General features: G+C 38.8%; 1 pseudogene across 1 annotated transcript; it reads left to right on the top strand.

Moving 5' to 3' along the window:
- The first annotated feature begins 5098 nt into the window (after positions 1-5098).
- LOC308566234 (cytochrome c oxidase subunit 6B1 pseudogene) lies at positions 5099-5435 on the top strand (annotated as a pseudogene). Its single transcript has one exon. The product of its transcript is annotated as a cytochrome c oxidase subunit 6B1 pseudogene (transcript).
- The last annotated feature ends 10819 nt before the right edge of the window (positions 5436-16254 follow it).

Raw genomic sequence — 16254 nt, 5'->3', positions numbered from 1 at the left:
TGAGATGTGTATGTAAAGCAATTTGCACAGTTCTGATAGAGACTAAGTGCTCAATAAGTTTGCAACATCAGAAAAAGGAATTACAAATAAGGAAAGGACCAAGGCTAGAATGACCCCTGTGGTGTTCAATTGGAATAAAAAGTAGGGGGAGCAAGGTAGCAGAATAGGAGTTTTCTACTGTCGCCCCACCACAGAACATCAATTTTGACCACCACCCACAGACGAGAGTCCCTTTGCCCGAGTCCGGGAGTCCAGTGGTAGAGCTCCAGCACATCGCTGGAGCAAAAAACAGTCTGAGGATGGACACAGTGAAGAGGGTAAGAAGGATGGTTTCACTTTATTTGCATAAGTTCTGGGAATCTAATGTACCACATGGTGACTATAATTAATAAAACTATACTCTATACTTGAAGTTTGCTAAGTGAGTGGATCTTAAGCATTCTCAGCACATACACAAAAAATAATTATGCCAGGTAATGTATGTGTTAATAGACTTAATTGTGGTAATCATTTCACAATGTATACATATATTGAATATGTTGTTCAATTTAGATACAATTTTATTTGTCAGTTTTACCTCAATAAAACTGGAAAAAGTATCAGCATAAACTAGTGATTTTGGATAAATAGAAATAGAGGTGTGTATATAAATAGATATTAATGTATGTATATATACATATGTTTTTAGCTCTTTCTGCTGAGAGGGCCTAGAAGCAATGATACCTCAGTAGCAACACACCCAGTACCCAGATTTTGTTCTGTAAATACAATATTCCAAAAAACAAAAAATAAAAAGGAACCATAGCTCCTTAAAGAAATGGCTGATATCAGGGCTGGAACAAGGAGAGAACAAAAGGAGCCTGGAACATCTTATAATGCCAAAAGAGAAATGGTCAAAAAATGATGGGGGAATGTTGAAAGAACATAAAAACCAATATGAAGGGGATCCCAGTGGCCAAATCTGAGACAATTTAAGCAACAAAATTGATAATGATAGCAATATATTATAACCTATGGAATAAAACCAATGCCCATAAGACCACATGATAAAAAATTGAATAAATAAATAATTGAAACAGTTATAGAAATAATCGGTGAAGTTGGGAAAAAATTATAAAATTATAGTAGAATTCCAAGTAATAAATGTTGAAGAAGTAATGGAAATAGAGAATAACCATTTGCGCCTGGCCGGCCGTGGCTCAGCGGTTGAGCATCGACCTAGGATCCAGGAGAGCGCAGTTTGATTCCCGGTCAGGGCACATGCCCCCGGGTTGCGGGCTCCATCCCCAGTGGGGGGCGTGCAGGAAGCAGCCGATCAATGACTCACTCATCATTGATGTTTCTGTCTCTCTCTCCCTCTTCTTTCCTCTCTCTGAAATCAATAAGGATATATTAAAATAATAAAAAAAGAACCATTTGCCAAACACTATAGTAAAAATTGTTTCAGGCAAGAATCATTAATGAATGCTAAAATTGTTTGGCTAAAGTCTGGAGAAATGGGATTTTTACGTAAGGTGAAAGTATCTTCATAGAAGATACTTATTAATGGCAAAAAGAAAAAGTGTCAAGGTCACGAAAGACAAAGGAAGATTTAAAAAGTATCCCAGATTAAAGAGTCTAAGAAGACATGATAACAATGCATTATGTGATGCTGATTGTCAAGGAAAAAGATGACATTAGTGGGACTGTTGGCAAAACTTGAATATGGCCCATAGATTAGTTAGTGGTATTTCCTTGGTCTTGATCATTTTAATGTGGTTATGTAACATTTAACATTTGGGGAAGTTGAGGTAAGGGTATACAGGAATTCTTTGTGCTGTTTTTGCAACTCTGTAAATCTGAAATTATTTCATAATGAAAAGTTAAAATATAAATATGTTTTTTTCTTGTTCACTAAAGTCTTTCCAGACTCTTCTAATATATACATTAGCAACAGACATATATTTGTATATAAATAGTTTTGTTCTGTTTTTACAGAAATGGGGTTTATTATACATGATTCTTTTTGGTTTCCACTTAACAATTGTAGTCAACTCTTTTTTGGGTGTTGGCTCATCTCACAATGGTCTAGCTTAACTGTAACTTCCTTTTCCTTAAAGATGGGCCCCAAACAACTGTATCTCTATTACATACGACTTCATTCCTTGGTCACAGATGATCAGACCATGGGTAGAGATCTGACAAAAATTGGGTCTATTGGATTCTTTCTACCAGGATTTTGAAATCGGGTCTGTAAGATTCTTGTTCAGATTGAGCTACATCTTGAGTGAAGGAAATATAAAAACTTCAGAGCTGGACCACAGCCATAACCTGACGTGTGAACTGAGTAGCAGAGACAGTTGCTAGGCAGAGAAATGAGAATTAAATAGAGAAGCAGGGACAGGATATGAGAAGGCATTTCCCGGGTTCCTGGTTGCTAACCATTTTATTATCCCCTCCCCTCCCCTCCCCTCCCCTCCCCTCCCCTCCCCTCCCCTCCCCTCCCCTCCCCTCCCCTCCCCTCCCCTCCCCTCCCCTCCCCTCCCCTCCCCTCCCCTCCCCTCCCCTCCCCTCCCCTCCTCTCCCCCCTTGAAATTAGTTCATAGTGCTCTTCCTCACCCTCTTTTACAGCTGTATGATGTGACTTTGTGTTGCTGTGCAATCGTTTATTCTATTATTCTAACAGGAGCTATTTTTTTAATTATATATATATTTTAAAAATTTTAATAGAAATATACATGTACGCACATGTCAAACTATATGCACATATCAAAGTGTACAGCTCAGTGAATTTTCACAAACTGAACACACGAGGGTAACCAGGAACCAGGTCAAGAAACAACATTATTAGTGCCCCCAAAGCCCTCCTTGAGCTGCTTCCTTCTTATTACTTACCCCTACCCCACCCCCATGGTAACTAACCACAATCCTACTAAGAATAAAGATAGTTTCTCCTATTTTTGTTCTTCATATCAATAGAATTATACAGTATGCACTCATTTGTGTCTGTCTCCTTTCACTGAACATTATATTGTGAGAATCACCTATATTGGCCTGTGTAGATTATTCATTCTTTTTGCTGTCTAGTAATCTATTTATGTATCAATTTTCCTGTTGATGGGCATTTCGGTAGTTCTCAGTTTGGGGCTACCACAAATAGAGCCACCATGAACGTTCCAGCACATATCTTTGGTGTATGCAGACATACATTCCTGTTGCGTATTTACTTATAAGTGGAATCACTCTATTATGGAGTAAGCACATTTAGTTTTAGTACCTGCTGCCAAATAGTTTCTCAAAGGATCAGTTTACACTCCCACCAGCAATGTGAGAACTCGTCTGCTTCACATTCGCAAGTGTTTGCAACACACGGTAATTTCGTTTGAGTGTTTCAGGTGGGTGCGTAGTGGTTACACCACTGTGATTTCAATTTGCGTTTCCCCGGAGACTAATGAAGTACATTACCTTTTCCTATGTTTATTGATCACTTGGATATGCTCTTTTATAAAGTATCTGTTTAAATCTTTAGCCATTTTTCCTATTAGATGGCTTGCATTTTTCTATTTTTTGAAGGACTTTTAAAATAAATAAATGTTATAGATCCAAGTTGTTTCTTGATGTCTCAGTTTGAATTCTCTGGAAGGAGACCGTGAGATAAGTATCCTAGTGCGAATGATTTTCAGAAAGTACTCCCAGGAGGAAATAATGGGGAGTGTGAGAAGCAGGATAAGGAAGGAGAAGAAGCCAAGCACAGGTGTGACTTCAGGCAAAGTATCACCGAGGGTAGCTTCGGCCTGATCCCACCGGGGAACTTTGAGATGTTACCCCTCAGAGTTTGTCCCAGATTGAGACAAGGGAGCTGGGCTTTCATACTCCTAGTGTGCAGTCCTGATACATGCTACAACATGGATGAACTTTGAAGACCTTATGGAAAATGAAATAAGCCAGACACAAAAGGACAAATATTATATGATTTCATTTATGAGGTACCTAGAATAGTCAACTTTATAGAGACAGAAAGAATAGTGGTTACCTGTGGCTGGGGGAAGGAAGGAATGGAGAGTTACTGTGTAATGGACATAGAGTTTTCAGTTTGGGATTGTCTTAGGGAGTTAGACAGACATGAGCAGAGCAAGAACGAAGGGCCAGGTACAGAAGGTCACCAGGGTGGAAAACCCCCGGGGCCTAGCAAAGGACAATTGTAGGGTGGGACCTGGTCCTCAGGATGACCTATCCTCCCCTAGCATATCGCTGGTATGTGGTTTGGACCCCCTGACCTTTCCTCCCTAGAGATAGCATCTAGGCCTTAGTTATATTTCAGCTCCAGGCCCAGAAAAGCAGCAAAACCAGACAAGCAATGCCATGCCAAGGCTGACCTCAGGATCAGCTGGCACCCACCAATCAGTGGAGGCCCCTACCCTGAAAGGACGCACCTGGAAAGCTGAATATTCTATTGAGGTCTGCCCCTAGGACCTTCCCTAAAAACTCCACCCTTAAAACCCTTAGGACAGAGGACCCAGGACTCTCTCCCTCCCAGAAGCACACTCTGTGCCTTTCCCTTTCCCTTCCCCCACTCCACCCCCATGCCCCCAGGCATGTCACCTTTACCTTCCTCACTTCTAAGCTCCAAGGGCCCTTCCTTTACCTCTATAACTTGTTTCCTAAGCCCATTTCTTCTACAAATTACTTCTACCTCTGATTTTCCAAATAAGTGTTCTCTTACAGTTTGAGTCTTGGCTCTGAATTCTTTCCTAGCTAGGCTCAAGTACTGAGGTTGCTGAACCCAGGTGGGGTCTGATTCCTCTGGTCTAACGCCTGGTGCCAGTTCTCACTATCCTCAACAGGATGATGAAAAATTTCTGGAGATGGATAGTGGTGATGATTGTAAAACAATGTGAATGTACTTCATTCCACTGAACTGTACAGTTAAAAATAGTTAAAATGGTAAATTTTATATTATTTCTATTTACCGCAATAAAGACATTAAAAACCACATTTAAAAATCCATGATCAAGTGGAATTTACTCCTGGGATGCAAGGGTGGTTTAACACATGCAAATCAATAAATGTGATTTCTCACATTAATAGAATGAAAGATTTAAAAAAATCTTGAGAGAAGTCTTTGCTGAGGGTCACATTGAGCTGCGAGCGGCTTCAGGGGCAGCTTTAGGAGTCAGCAACATGGCAGAAGACATCAAGACCCAAATCAAGAACTACCGGACTGCTCCTTTTGACAGCTGCTTCCCAACCAGAACCAGGCCAGGAACTGTTGGCAGAACTACCTGGACTTCCACCGCTGTGAGAAGGCAGTGACTGCTAAAGGGGATGATGTCTCCATGTGTGAATGGTACCGGCACGTGTACAAGTCCCTCTGCCCCATATCCTGGGTGTCGACCTGGGCTGATCGCCGGGCAGAAGGCACATTTCCTGGGAAGATCTGAACTGGCTGCGCCCCACCTGTCCTATAGTCCATCCCTTCTCCCAGGGAGGTGAAGGGGGGGACCTGGGTACATCCCACTCTAAGGTCCTGAATCATGGCTTAACTAATAATAAATACTTGTTGGAAAAGTGAGAGAGAAAAATCTTACGATCATCTCAATAGATGCAGAAAAGGCATTTCACACAATTCAACATCCTTTCATGATGAAAGCTCTCCACAAATTGGGTATAGAAGAAACACATCTCAACATAGTAGAGGCCCCACAGGACAAGTCCACAGCCAACACTAGAGTCAGTGGTGGAAAGTTTGAAGCTTTTCTTCCAAGATCAGAAACAAGACAGGGGAGCCTGCTCTCATCACTCTTATTCAACATAGTAGTGGAAGTCCTAACCTGAGCAATTAGCTAAGAAAATGAAATAAAAGCATCCAAATCAGAAATGAAGCCTGGCTGGCATGACTAGAGATTACAGTGTAAGACCTAAAACTATAAAACTACAAGAAGAAAACATAGGGAAAAATTTCCTTGACACTGGTCTTGGCAATGGTTTTTTGGATATGATACCAAAAGAGCAACAAAAGCAAAAATAAACAAGTGGGACTATATCAAACTAAAAGAGTGTACAGCAAAAGAAATTATCAGCAAAATGAAAAGGCAGCCTATGGAATGGGAGAACATATTTGCACACCATAGATCTGAAATAAGCAGTTAATATCTGAAATACAAAAAGTCATTCAACTCAACAGCAAGGAGGAGAAGCAGAAGAAGAGGAGAGGGAGAAGGAGGGAAAAGAAAAAGCCAAACAATTTGATTAAAATATTGACCAAGTATCTGGATAGAAACATTTCCAAAGAAGTCATACAAATGGCCAACAGGTACACTAAAAGCAGCTCAACATCACTCATCATCAGGTAAATGTAAATCAAAACCTCCGTGATACATAAGCTCACACCGGTTGAGATGGCTATTTTTTTTTTAAACATATCTTTATTGATTTCAGAGAGAGTAAAGGAGGGGGCAGAGAGAGAGATAGAAACATCAATGATTAGAGAGTCATTGATCAGCTGCCTAGCCTGCAACCCGGGCATGTGCCCTGACCAGGAATCGAACCCCGCTCTCCAGGATCCTAGGTCAATGCTCTACCGCTGAACCACGCCAGCCAGGTGGGCGGGCTGTTATTAAAAAGACAAGATCTAAGTGTTGGTGGGGCTGTGGAGAAAGGGAAACCCTTGTTCACTGTTGATGGGCATGTAAATCGGTGCAGCCATTATGGAAAACAGTGTAGAGGTTCCTCAAAAAATTAAAAATAGAACCACCATGTGATTTAACAATGCCACTGCTGGTATATATCCAGAGGAAATGAAATCAGTGTCTTGAAGACGTATCTCTACTCCCATGTTCATTACAGCATTATTCACAAAGCCAAGACATGGGAACAATCTAAGTGTCCATTGACAGCAGATGAATGAAGAAAGAAAGCATTATTCTGATTTTCCTGCAGTGACGACATATTCTTACAAGTTAATTTATATAAATATGTTATAGTTTTTGTTAATGTGCTTATTACTGAATATATTAGGATGTATAAGTATTCAAGACACAGATGTGAATTAGCTGTATTTACCATATTTTGTATAACACATGCTAATATTACTTATGCATTGAGACCACCACACTAATGCTATTTTTATTTTATTTTATTCTTATATTGCAAACTTCTTAAGAGTCTTTTCTGCATCCTCTGCTCTTGCACAGTTACTGGCATACAGTTGTAATAAAATTTATGACTGACTTGAGTTTCAAGGAAGGAGTACATTTTGTATGTAGTTGTGTTTAATAATGTGGAGAGAATGATTTAAAACCTCAGTGGTGGAACACATATATATTTGTAACATAATGCTGGCATGTCTTTTTACATCACCAAAATAACAAACATTATTTCAGGGAGATTGAAATACTGCCCACAAATGAAATGTGAAATAATGCTCTAAACAGTAATTTCTTTTCCTTTCTGCCAATAGAGGGCAAAATTACCAAGTTGCTGGGTTGATGGTAGTGTTTATAGCCTCCTATCAACAAAATGTGAGGAACTCAGTGTTAAACTTGCAACAAACAAAAGCAACACAAGTTGAATCTATAAAACTTTAGTAGGAGGAACTCCTGGGTGGTTTCTCTGCCTGCAGTCTCGCCTCCTCCCAATTCCCCCATTACAGTGCCACTAGAATTTCCTTTTTAAAAGAGCAATGTGGCCCTGACTGGGTGGTTCAGTGGGTTGGAGCATCATCCTGTGCACCGGAAGGTTGTGGGTTCGCGGTCAGAGCACATACCTGGGGTGTGAGTTCGGTCCCCAGTCACGGTGGGTGCGGGAGGCAACCAATCCATGTTTTTCTCTCACATCGATGTTTCTCACTCTCTCCCTTCCTCTCTCTCTGAAATCAATAGAAACATGTCCTTGGGTAAGATTAAAAAATAATAATAAAAATCTGATATTTTCTTGACTTTTTTGAAGGTTTTAATTGAACCCTGCTGACTATAGAATAAAATGATACTTGAGTTTCTTCACATTATGACTTGAACTTTCATTTCTCACCATTTTCCACACCTTCAGAAACTATTCTTTAGCCACACAAAGCTATTCATGGCTCCCCAAACCTATCACACTCTTCTGGACTTTTATGTGTTGCTTCTGTTGATCTTCCGCCTGAAATTCCCTATACTTCCCCTCCACATTGAATGTCTACTTTTCCTTCAAGGCCTAGATCAAAAGCCACATTTCTGTGAAGACTTTCTTGGCTTTCCATTAAGACTTTCCTTTTCCTCCCTCAAATATCACATCATGCATTGCCCTGTTAGAGAACAACCAGTTTGTCTGTATTTCCTACCTGATCATAAGGTCCCTGAGGGTTCATGTGTCGAAAGGAAACATCTTATTTATCTTTGTAACTCCAATGCCTGGTGTGTAATAAATACTCAAAATGCGTATTCACTGAATGGACAAAAGAAAGTAACTAAACAGGAACTTCATATTGAACAAAACACCTTCAATAAAACTTTGGACTGACGTTTGCAGCCAAGGCATGTGGATAGTGCTTCTCACAAGTCCAGGAAACATCAGATATTACTAAGAGATTGTTTTTGAAATATACAGGAGTTTTTTTTAGTTGTCAAAATGGGGGTCCTTTAGTGCAAAAGTACAGGAATAGCATGTTATTCATAATTTGGAGAAACCCTGGTAGCACCAGGTCCCTTGATTTCTAGGCCAGGTGGAATTCCACTTTCCTGTTTCTCTGGAGACAGGGATGATACAATCTGTGTACTTGGCACACTCAGTAACCAATTCCAGTCTCATTTACACTTTTATGCTGAAATCAGCATTCAAGAGTGCAATGAGGGGAGAAGAAACATTCCTTTCATGATTCTACCTCTGACTTGAGCACCACAGTTTGTTTAAAAACACATGATATATATACCAGTAAGTAGACACAGATGATGTTTTGCAGAGGTGATCATTGCTATACCATCTGCCAGGGTCTGCAGTTGGTTAAAGAAAGAAAAAGAAATTAGTTTGGCAGGATTTGCTCTTCACAAAATCATGTTGATTTTTGCCAATTCCACGTAATTTGATAGGCCCCTGCAAAATGAGTGAGAGAAAAGTGCTTTCACATTGAGCTACAGGAAAAATATGGCCATTGTTCTTATGACCCTTGTTCAAAAAAATTCAAGTATGAGTTAGATAGGGCCATAGTAAATAAAAGAAAATAAAAGAGACAGAGACAGCTGCGTAACTAATTCAGAATTACCAAAACTTGAAAATTGTAGCTGCAGTATAGTTGATGTACTATTACCATGTCTTAAACCAAAAAGAGGGGAGATGAGATCTAAAGCCTTCTGGGATAATAATATACCCACTCCAGGACTTGAAAACCTGTCTTTTTAGACTTATGTGAGTAAATTCCGCAGAGGGTGTGTATGAGTTTGTGAAAGTTCACATTTATGCATAAAGATTTCTTCTTATTTTAGAGTCAAAGTCTTCACATGATTAGTGTATTGTGAAATATGGGCAATCTCGTTGGTATGACCTACTACCAGTATTTCAGTCAGTACCATGGCTGTCTACTATGTTGATTTCACAGTGATTTTGGAAGAGATTATTAGAACTTTCTCAAATATAAGTAAAGGGCATAACTCCAATTTGTTATCAATTTTGCTTTTATTAAACAAAGTGATGACTGATTTCGAATGGGGAGACATTCCAAATAAATGTTACATGAATGGGTGTTCCAGTTTTTGCTATGAGTGGGGGACACAGATCAGAGAATCACAAGTGCCCCATAGTCATGTTAACTTACTTTTGTTATTTTTCAAAAATAATGTCTTTTAATAAGTTACATTTCCCACAACTTAAAAATCAAGTCCTTTAAATAAAGTTATAAAAATTATTATTTTCACAAATTTATTCATTCAACTAATATAGAGCAAATACTATTGACAAGACACTGTAAGGTGCTGATATTTTATATTTGTCAGTAAACAAAAAAAAAGATTTGGGCCCTGGCTGGGTGGCTCAGTTGGTTGGAGTGTCGTCCCCTGCATCAAAAGGTTTGGGGTTTAGTTCCAGTCAGGGCACATACGTAGGTTTCAGGTTGGATCCCCAGTCCAGGAGTGTGTGGGACGCAACAAAGTGATGTTTCTCTCTCACATGGATGTTTGTCTCTCTCTTTTCCTCTCTCTCTAAAATCAATAAAAACATGTCCTTGGGTGAGGATTAAAAAAATATATATCTGATTTATACCTTCATTAACAGATCACATATGTCAAACGAAATGCCACGATTTTATGGCACTTTATTGTCAACATATGTCAGTTTCCTCTGTCTCATCATGGCATTTTGAAAAGAATTTCCATCTTGTATGACTGTCAGAGAGTCCACAGAAGTGATTCTAGGGGTTACCCACAGTTTTCACATGCAGCCCTGTGCTTTTTCTTTGGGGGCTCTGAGTTCTGACCTCTCTGCCTTTCTCTGTGCCGGGGCTGGCCCCCGCGGACTGCATCATTTGTGTTGGTGTTCTCTTGCTTTCTGCAGCTCATGGGAGGAGCGGGGGGGCACTGGCCAGCAGCATAAGTGAGAAGGGCAGAGGGATTGGCACATTCCTCTCCAGGTTCTTCTTCTGCATCACGGTGACGGCAGTGGCCCCATTCTCTACGGACACAGCTCCTACTCAGTGGCTCCTCTTCTGAGACTAGGAGCGTTCAGGGTTCTCGGAATACAGTTTCCTCCTTTTGTCTCTTCCACCCCGACTAAGGGTGAAAACAGTCCCTACTTTTACTCCTCTCTGGGTGTTAGACCACCCTGTGTGGGTTCACCTAACTCCTCATACCTCTTGGAGGCATCCCTTCGTTAAACGCTCTTGTTAGACACTCCAAAGTTGCCCCCTGTTTCTTGCAGAAGCACAAGAGAATTCCCCACAAAATGGCTTTTTACCCAGGGGAAAGGTTTTCAATGGTAACATGAGAAACTGAAAACAATTTTAACTATCCCTTGTACACTAGAATAACAGAATCAATTCCCAAACTGCTTGTGGACCAACTCTTCTGCATATTGTATACTTATGCAATGTAGATGGATGGTTACTTTAATTGTTTATGAAGTTAACTGACTGGAAAAAACTTCAGCCCTGTTCTGTTTTGCTGCATCCAGTGTAAATATACTGAATACTAGCTTAGAGGTCAATGAACACTGGCCCACCGTCTCTTTTTGCAAATAAAGGTTTACTACAACACAGCAATGCCTCTTTCTTTGTGTAGAGTCAGTGGGTGCTTTAGGCTACTGTGGCAGTCGCAACAAGACCTTATGGCACACAAAGCCTAGAATATTTACTATCTGGCCTTTTACAGAAGTTTGCTCACCTCTGAACACATTGATCGAATGATATATTTGCCATTTTATTTCTTTTGGTTTCATTTAGATACAATCTTCTATGTGTCTTATATGCTCAATATGCTCTATCACACATATGGTAGCTCAATAAATATTGATTAATGAAGAAAGTGAGAATGCACTGACAAATATGGAACTCATAACTGCAGTTTTACTTAAAATCCAGAAACTATACCTTTATTTTTTTGCAAGGTTTATTAGTAAAATTTTAGATATGGTTATGGAAATTTGGAGTGTGATGTTTTAAAAATTGGTAATATGGTAGTTCTACTCACTTAATATATGATGAATGTTGTTATTAAAAATGCCTGTGAAGTCCATTCATTGATTAATTTAAACTGAGTGGCATGTCCAAATTTTAATCATTGTTGTATTTTCTAATGTGTTATGACAGTGGTACAGTTTTTAAAAATAATATAAAATAAATGCAGCAATATATTAACCTCTTGATATTCTGTTCTTATGTATTGTTGATTTATCCAGATATGACATGACACATATTATTTTTATAATGAGAACATAAAATAATTTTAAAAATATGAAATGTGTTCAGTTTCACATAACTGAATATTTTATGCTGCTGTTTTAGTTTAAGAAACCAAAGACTGGTCTTTAGGTTAAAGATTCATAGAATAAAATTGAGGCTGAGAAGCTTCTCAAGCTAATATGTTAAGAAAAGATTCAACTGTCACATGCTGATTGAAAATTAGGAAATAAAAACATTCACGCTTAAATTTTTTAAAGTGTCATGAAAATTTTAATTTTCAACAGCAGAACACCAAATACTTAGTCTTATATCAGAATACGCATTTTTAAATATATCTCCCTACTGCTATTCAGCAGAAGACGTAAAATGTCTTCATATTTCCCCATTTGTAATGTTTATTATCATTTGTAATTTGTATTTTTTGATATGGAAACAGATCTACATTTTTTCTTTGATTAGAAATATTTCATTGTTCTAGCCCACATTTATTTTCAGTAGCCTAAAAGTATAAGTGGTGCTTTCCGTGGAAAACTATTTGCTGATTTACCTTAAAGGGAAAGCTGTGTGGCAAATTCAAATGATGCCCTAAACATGGTATCATTATACCCAAGAACAGCCAGCTTGTGTTTCTTCTATTAGAAGATTTTAAGTTTGTGTATCATAGTATATCATATATCAATTATATTTCTGTGGTCTTCACTGTGAGAATAGTGCCTGCCATATGAAATTTTTGTCTACTTTATCAGAGATCCATCATTTGTCCTCACTTAGGTGAGGTTCTGTTTTAACTAGGTATTGCTAATACCTGTCTCCAGGATGGAAACAGTGGAGTCTGGGAATAGGCTGACAGTCAGAATGGGAGAGTGATTTTTTTCACCATTTAAAATTCCATTTCATAATATTTGCCCTTTTCTATACATGTTGTTATTTTCTCCTCCAACCACCAGGTTTCCATTTGCTTAGTATCTTCCTATCAGCAGCATTGTAAATAGGAACGAGTCACCACCTATTGCACAGATTTGAGTTGAAGGAGGAACCTTGCAAACCCAAGGAACTGATCACATGATAGGACAGTCATGTCTTGGAAATACCCGGTAAATAACCATTAATTTATAAGAGTATTTCATTTCATACCACAGCAAACTAGTTAAAGAAACAGAGTAGCACCACCTCACTTAAAGAAAACCAAGAAACTGACAGTAAGCAAAACCATTACACCAAAAGACACTTTTAGGCCTATTGCCAATTCATGGACTTTATTCATAGAAGAGCCATCAGGTCCTCACTCAAAAATTATTAATTCCTTCAGACTGTTTTAACAATCTGTGAATTCCCTGCATACAGTAAATTAGAAGCAGCAAATTAGAATGGGGACTATCGATACAGATATTGTCAGCGGCAAAAACCAAGAACCAAGAGAGAAAATAGAAAAATTACTCAAAGTAAAGTAAAAATTCAAAGCATAGTTGTGTGGGACCTGTGAGTGTAGGTCAAATACCTTGCACTTTACAAGTCCACTGTCCAAGCAAATGTCCAGTAGGGAATGACATTAGTAGTATGCCCATCTTACAGCTGAAGCTCAAAGAAGTTAAGCAACACACCTAATCTCTCTGTGTCTCAGTGTATTATATTTCCTCTTAAAATTATGTTGGATAATGAAAACATATGCGTTCTATGTTTTAGGTGAGTTAAAAACCTTACTCATTAGATCAAGAGGATTTAGAGACCCCTTTGAAAAATCCATGAGAGATTGAATTTTTTATTTTTATTTTTAAAATATATCTTTATTGATTTCATAGAGAGGAGGGAGAGAGAGAAAGAGAGAAAGAATCAATGATGAGAGAGTCATCACTGATCAGCTGCCTCCTGCACACCCCTGACTGGGGATCGAGCCGGCATCCCGGACATGTGCCCTCACTGGGAATGGAACCATGAAGAGACTGAATTTTTTAAATGGATTTTAGAGAGAGAGAGGAAGGGAGGGACAGAGAGAGAGAGATTTGTTGTTCAACTTATTTATGTATTCATTGGTTTATCCTCGTATGTGTCCTGAGTGGGCATCGAACGCACAACCTTGGTGTATCGGGTCAACACTCTAACCAACTGAGCTACCCAGCCAGGGCCTGAGATTGGATTTTTCGATAGCATTAAAAATATATATATTTATGAGGCAATGGTGCCAATTTTTAAAAGTTTTTTGAGATATGATTGACAGTTCAGCCGTTTAAGGTGTCCAATTCAATGATTTTTTTAGTATGTTCATAGAATTATGCATTTATCACCACAGTCAATTTTAGAACATTTCCATTTTCTCAAAAAGAAACCCCACACTCTAAGCCATGAACCCCCAATATCCTCCCAAACTTCCCAGGCCTAGGCAATCACTAATCTACTTTCTGTCTTTATAGATTTGTCTCTTCTGGACATTCCATATAAATGGAATCATGTAATATATGGTTCTTTGTGACTGGCTTCTTTAACTTAGCATAATGTTTTCAAGGTTCATTCATGGTATAGCATGTATTAGTACTTCATTCTTTTTTATTGCCAAATAATATCCCATTGTATGGCCATACCACATTTTATTTATTAATTTATCAGTCGGGCATTTGGGTTGTTTCAGTTTTTTTGGGTATCATAAAGAATGGCACCATTCTGCAGCTGTATTTGTTGCTTTTAGTATACTAGCTTATGGATGTGATTAGCTTTGCAAATATTTATCACCAAGGAGACTGGTTCCGGCTAAGTGTATCACTTTCCATTGTGTAGATCAAGACGGAGGTACACATGCATGCCTTTGGTACACGGGCAGTGTTATGTATGCGTAACCTGCAGGGGAGCTTCAATTATAATGCATGGAGGGAGGGGGTGTAGTCTTTCTCTTGTGACCCCTAAAGGCCATCATGGTCCATTCCTACCATTTACCTTCTGATTAGAAAAGAACACAGCAAATAACTTAGCCCCGAACCAGATGGGTATGATTTTTCCAAAGTCCTTTCCTGCCGGATTTAACATTCTAAGAAATTATGAATTCGAGACAAATAAATGACTACAAAGTACAAAACAAAACTACCTTGAAGAAACGCTGAGAAATCTCTTCCTAAGTGAAAGGAGGATTGGAACAAACGTTTGAATTTAATCTTACAGGATGTTGCAATTCAAAGACCATTAAATCGTGTAAATGTACAATCCCTCTCTTGCCAGACAGAGAAGTTTCCTGATTGTACTCTTGAGGTATTATAAAGCATTTCTAAGGCTGCTGTTAAACTAGAGAATTGTGAATTGGTAGGTTTTCAAATAAGTTACTCCAGACCTCAGTCTGGTCTAAAGCTTCCTGTTTTTACAATTAACTCCTCATGTTTCTTTGTTGAGTGTGTGTGTGTGTGTGTGTGTGTGTAAAACCTAAAGATAGACCAGGAAGCATGTGGGGCCATCTGGCTTTAGAGGGGAATCCAGATTTCTGCGAGGGCTAGCTACTAAGTGTAAACTGGATAAACAATGCTATTGTTAATGTACAAGTCCTGAGCTAACCCTTCAGTCATTTCTGTCCAAAGTGCCCCTAACTTCTTGTACTTTGGTATTAATACTTCATGGATTTTTCGTGTATGAATGAAGCAGTACAAGCATGAACACTTCCATGTTGTTTAGTCAAGCTTTTCCTGAGGGATTACAAAGAAAAGTGAACATGTCAGGCACTGGGCTGCTCCTGAAAGCAATGCTTCCTTCTTGGTGCCTGCTCTCTCTCTGTCTGCATTTCCAAGAATTGTGATTAAGAGAGAGTCATCAAGTGGACAAGGGAAAGGTTACTGGCAACCAGAAGGACCCAAGGCTTGTGTACTGGCCAGGGCAATGTGAGTTTCTACTCTGTACAACAGTTAGCAAAGTGTGCCAAGAATGCATCCTAAAATTAAGATGATTTTGGAAGGGCATTTCTCTGCTCTCCAAAGCAAGAGCCTTTCTCCCATAACTGAAGTAAAGTAGGAGAGGTTACATTTCAAGTTTTTGCCCTAAAGGTTCTTCATTTGGGAAGAATAAAGATAAAAACAACATCAATAACATTTATAGAGCACTTACTACACATTGCCATTTAATTTCACCCAATTATTATCCTTGCTTTATGTATGAAGAAAGTGAACCACAGACAAGTTCAGTAAGTTGCCTAGGCTCACACAGCTGGTAAGTATCAGAGCCTGGATTTGAATTAGGCAGAAGACTCTGGAGCTCAGGCTCTCAACGACCTAATTAAGAAATGGTCCTGTTTCTTAATCCAGTGTGGTGACAAAACCATTTTTGCTACTAATTTAAAATACCATATAAGTAATCAAAGTAGATGTTTGTGTAAATGTAAACAGCACACACTGCAAAACTATACTATATTTATTCTATCTCTCAAAACAAAATTGTTTTACATG

Source organism: Miniopterus schreibersii, assembly GCF_964146895.1.
Source record: "Miniopterus schreibersii genome assembly, chromosome: 13".
In the NCBI taxonomy this organism is placed as follows: domain Eukaryota; kingdom Metazoa; phylum Chordata; class Mammalia; order Chiroptera; family Miniopteridae; genus Miniopterus; species Miniopterus schreibersii.
The sequence above is the reverse complement of the archived record's forward strand: the minus strand, read 5'-3'. Positions and strand labels throughout refer to the sequence as shown.